The following is a 6000-nucleotide window of genomic DNA, read 5'->3' as shown; positions in this document are numbered from 1 at the left end:
AAGAGGATCAAAAATTTATGCAATGATATTTTTTGGAAGATTGTAGACATGCAGGGGAATATATTGATAGGAGGGGTCTTTAATCTTAATTTGGACTCAAAGATTGATAAAACTGGACAAAAGACTACCAGAAAGAACAAAGTAGCCAAATGTATGGTTAAATCAATGCAGGAAATGAAACTATTGGATATATGGAGGAGACAACACCCAAAGGAGAAGCAACATTCATATTATTCGAGTAGACATAAAACATACTCAAGGATTGACCAGTTCCTGTTGTCAACCCATATCCAAGGGAGAGTTAGGAAAATGGAATATAAAGCTAGATTGTTATCTGATCACTCACCCCTGTTATTAGCAATAGAACTGGAGGACATCCATGGAGGAAATCCATGGAGATGAAACTCCATGCTACTTAAAATACAGGATTTTAGAGAATTTATTGAGCGCCAAATTAAAATGTATTTTGAAATAAATACAGAATCAGTGAATGACAAATTTATATTATAGGATGCAATAAAAGCCTTCCTCAGAGGGCAAATAATAAGTTATGTAACTAAGATGCAAAATGAGTACAATCGAGGAATAGAACAGCCGGAAAGGGAAATAGTAAGTACAGAAAAAGAACTAGCAACAAGGGAAGATACAACAAAAAGAAGAGAATTGGCGGACAAAAAAATAAAGTATGAAACATTAAAAACAAATAAAGTGGAGAAGAACATAATGAAAATAAAGCAGAAGTATTACGAGCTAGGAGAAAAAAAAAGGTTAACATACTAGCCTAGCAACTTAAAACAGAACAAGCTAAAAGAACTGTATTGGCATCAAGGAAAAAGGACAAGCAAATTACATATAACCCAACATGGATCAATGAAAACTTTAAGGAATTTTACGAGCAATTATACCAAACTGAGAATGAAGGGAAAGAGGACAAAATAGATGAGTTTCTAGCTAAAATTGAACTACTGAAATTGCAAGAAGAGGAGCAAAGCAAATTGATAAAACCATTTGAAATAGAGGAGATATAAGATATATTAAAAAAGCTACCGAACAATAAAATGCCTGGGGAGGATGGACTCCCAATAGAATTCTATAAAATATTTAAAGAGTTACTAATTCCTCCTCTCCTGGAAGTAATGAACCAGAGAGAAGAAACACAAAACTTGCCAGATTCATGTAAAACAGCAATAATTACAGTAATACCAAAGATGGGGAAAGATCCACTAACACCAGCATCGAATAGACCAATATCTCTACTTAACTTAGATTATAAGATAATAGCAAAACTATTAGCTAACAGATTGGCTGACTGTGTACCAAAAATAGTAAAACTAGATCAAACTGGATTTATTAAGAAAAATCAAACAGCGGAAAATGTTTGTAAGTTCATTAACTTAATCCATGCAGTACAAGGAAATAAGTCGCTGACAATGGCTGTTGCTTTAGATGCAGAGAAAGCCTTTGACAAGTTAGAATGGAATTATTTATTCAAAGTATTACAGAAGTTCAACCTACCAGAGAATTATATTAATTGGATTAAAGCATTATATAAGGGTCCAATGGCGAAGGTGACAGTAAATGGATATATATCGAACCAATTTAAATTAAGCAGGTCAACGAGGGAGGGATGTCCACTATCTCCCTCACAGTTCGCTTTAGCAATAGCGCCACTGGTAGAACTGATAGGAACAGAAAATAAAATAAAAGGGATAAAAATAAAAGATAGGCAATATAAAATCAGTCTATTTGCAGATGACATCATAGTATACTTAACAGAATCAGAATTATCAATAAAAGAATTACATAAGAAATTAAAGGAATATGGCAAAATATCGGGGTACAAGATCAATGCAAATAAAAGTGAAGTGATGCCAATGAATAATGCAGATTTCACAAAGTTTAAAAAAGAATTACCATTTAAATGGCAAACACTAGCAATCCAATACCTAGGTATTAGACTAGATAATAATCTAGGCCATCTATACATATTAAATTATCTTCCATTAATGAAGAAACTACAAGTTGACTTAGAACATTGGAAAGATTTACCACTAACACTGATAGGAAGGGTAAATTGCATTAAAATGATTATCTTCCCAAGGATACAATACCTATTTCAATCGTTACCATTTCCCTTAACAGAGAAATTCTTCAATGAGCTAAAGAAAATAATAAAGAAATTCTTATGGAAAGGGGGGAAACCGAGGATAGCACTAGATAAATTAATGGAATGGTACAAACGAGGTGGTTTGCAGTTATCAAACTTTAAGAATTACTATAGAGCAGCACAATTAAGATATCTATCAGATTTTTATCAAGCAAGGGAAAAACCAGATTGGACCAGGTTAGAGCTGGATAAAATAGGGGAGAAGGTACCAGAACATATACTTTATAAGTGGGATGAAAAACTGGGGCAATATAGAGGTTCACCAGTACTGCACCATTTGCTCAACATTTGGAAGAAGATTAATGTAGAAAGGAAAAAAAAACAAATTACCGACTACCAAAGTTACTATAGATGCAAAATCAACTAATCCCTTTCCTTTAGAGAATGGGAGAGAAAAGAGATTAAAAGAATAGAAAATTGTTTTTTGGGAAATAATTTATTATCATTTGAACAAATGAAGTACAAATATGGAATAACTCACGGTACAATATATGCATACCACCGACTGAAAACCCACTTAAAGGATAAATTGGGAAGCAGACTGAGGTTACCAGAAGGAAGCAGCTTTGAATATGTGATTACAGACACAATGATAATTAAAAGATTTATAACAAACATGTAGATCAAGCTACAAGAGAAATAAAATGATGAAATAAGCTGTAAACCCAAACAAAAGTGGGAACAAGATCAAAACATAAAGATAAAAAGTGAAATAAGGGAAAAACTATGTCCGGAACTATGAGAAATACAATAAACACGAGGTTACGCATGATACAATATAATTGGTTACACAGGCTATATATCATGCCCCAAAAGTTAAATAAATGGGATCCAACATTATCAGATAGATGTTTTCACTGTAAGAAGGAAACGGGAACAACAGTACATGCAATTTGGGCATGTGAGAGAGTGGAAAAGTTTTGGGAAGATCTAAATCAGGTATTAAATAAAATCACAAAAAGCAACATACCAAAAAATCCAGAGATCTTTCTTCTAAGTAATATAAGAAGTAAAGAATTAAGGCTCAAACTGGACAAAGCGCAAAATAGATTTATTATGATAGCCTTAGCTGTAGCAAAAAAATGTATAATGACAACTTGGAAATCAGAAGAGAGCCTGAGAGTACAGCAATGGTACATGGAAATGAATAAATGTATTCATTGGAAAAAATAACATAAAATTAAAAAAATAAAGTCACAGTATTCAAACAAATTTGGGAACCATACATGGAACACAACAGAGAGGGCCTACCGCGGACCTCCACCCCCTAAAATGATAGAATGAGAAGACTAAATGAACTGGCCCAGTGGGTAAAAGTAGATGACACAATTTTCTTGTTTATTTTCATTGTGTGATGACATTGTTTAATGGGTTTAATGTATCATATATGTTGAACGTTTAGTGGGTGGGGAGGGGGGTGGGAAGGGAGGGGGGAAAAGGGGAGAAAATGACACTGTGTATATTCAAGAGTGAAATGTTTGTGTGTATTTTGATTAATATGGTTCAAAGTGTGAAACATAAAAAAAATTTAAAAAGTTTTCTCATATTTTGTATCCCAAAAGATATTGTAAATTAGATTTTACTGATGGAGTATCATTCACTCTTGTTTAACAATCTCACTATCACCTGTGTAACTAATTTACTTGAATGTATTTTGCCATCCTCTTGAAAAAAAATGTCAATATTCAATGAATATTGAAACAGTGAGAGTGATTTTTATTATGTTCTTGTGGTCATACAACCAGCAGCCTACTGCAGGGGCCGACCTTTGTACCTGCAGGAAGATTACACCTGGAAGGCTGACTCCACCTGGTTGGCTGTTAATCAACCAACCTGGATATAGACCTTGAGCTGGCCCCTCCCAGGACAGTCACATATTGAACCATTGAGACTGAAACTTTAAGTGGATTAAAACCTGTAGTACAGTTTTTTCTATGTTTTGTTTGCATGTGCACCACAGTTCCACAAATTTGCCTTTCCCTCATATTTCTCTCTCTCTCTCTTTCCCCCCCCCCCCCCCCCAAATCTATTTTCAGCTCTCCTCTTATCACATCCAATTAACACCTTTTGCTGGTCTGGACTCCTCACCCTGCCATTCTTCGGTCTGTGATGAACTACTGCACACTCATTTATCTAGCTCCCGAGGAGCACACCCCTCCTTCCATGGACACACATCACTCCGTAACCCCACCCCCGCCCCTGTCACCCTGGTCGAGTCACCATGTCCCCAGCAGGTTGACACAGCGTGGGAGGTCCAGATGAAACAATGGCCCCAGTCAAAGCACAGCAACCAGCTCTCCACCCATCACAATGGGAAACCAGGCCACTGGAGAGACTTAATCTGTAAGACTTGGTGCCCCACATCACCCCACTGAGCAAAATTTTTAAAAAATGTGGTGAATGTAGTGAACTGGTATACACTCATTTATCTGGCTCTGCCCCATTCTATGACTGTACCCTTGGCTCCTCCCTCTTGACCCTATATAAAGGCTCCAACACCACAACCATTCCCCAGAAAGCCTGGGTCACAACGCAGGTTGATCTTCAAGTTTATTGCAAATAAAAACCTATTGTTCTATAACTCCATTCTTTTGAGTTATAGATTGCATATCACTGTCTTTATTCTGATGCCTTCCTTGAAGAAGGGCTCAGGCCCAAAAATGGCAGTGATATTTCTTTACCTCCTATGGACGCTGCAAAACCCGTTGAGTTCCTCCAGCATTTCTATGTGTTTTACCATCACAGCGTATGCAGAATTTTGTGTTTCACTAACTAAGCACCTGACCTTGTTTGGATTTTCTGATTCTTAGTCAGAGTTATGCAAGCTACTTTGTGCAGATTTTAGTTAGCTGAACATTGCTGGGCATCCAATTAACTACTAGAAAAACTCAGTACGTATTTCACACAGCATCCATAGGTTGAAATGGTCAGTCAACATTTTGGGTCAAGACTTCGCATCAAAACTCAATAGGAGGGTCCCAGCTTGAAACCCAGAGTAACCATTTCTACCCATGGAAGCTACCTGACCCATTGAGTTCCTCAAAATTCCAGCATCTGAAGTTTTGGTGATTAGAGCTAAACATTTGGCCTTTGAGCCTGGTTTACAATTTGTGATGGGAGCTTCACTTCTGCCGATTTGTGCCAACGTAAGAATTGAAGTAGATTGCTATTCAGAAAACAAGTGTATACCACCATGTTAGGAAGAGGATAAACAAATTCTTGACTGATAACCATTTCCAGTGTTGCATCCCTTTTACCACATTCTCAATGTGGATCGCTGATGATCTTCTCAGATAAAGAAAACAAATGTGAAGTTTTCTTATTCTTCTCAACTTTTGGAATATTTTAATCATCCCACTTGGAAGAATATCAGATATTAAAGATGCACTGGAGACTGCAGATGATGAAATCTGGAGGAACAAACAATCTGGAACTCAGCTGGTGGAGCAGCAATAATTAGAAAATTTGGGGCTGGACGATGGTCTTTGGGTCTTGATGAAGGGTATGGGCCCAAATTTTTGACAATTCTTCTTCTCCCACTAATGCTGCTCAGTGCACTAAATTCCTCCAGGTAATATTAAAGCTTCTTCCCCGACACCAAATGGTAGATTATCTCAAAGCTTCTTTCGACATCTTCGTTTTAAATTAAATTTAAATTTGGAGATACAGCTCAATAACAGGCCTTTGCAAAGCATGAGCCCACACTGCCTAAATAAACATTTATGACCATCTGAATTAATAACCTGTTCAGTACATCTATAGAATATGGGAGGAAACCAGGGTGGTTAGAGGAAACGAAGAGATTTCAAACTCCCTACAGACAATTGCAGATT

Source organism: Narcine bancroftii, chromosome 8, assembly GCF_036971445.1.
Source record: "Narcine bancroftii isolate sNarBan1 chromosome 8, sNarBan1.hap1, whole genome shotgun sequence".
Lineage (NCBI taxonomy): Eukaryota > Metazoa > Chordata > Chondrichthyes > Torpediniformes > Narcinidae > Narcine > Narcine bancroftii.
This window is presented reverse-complemented; position numbering follows the sequence as displayed.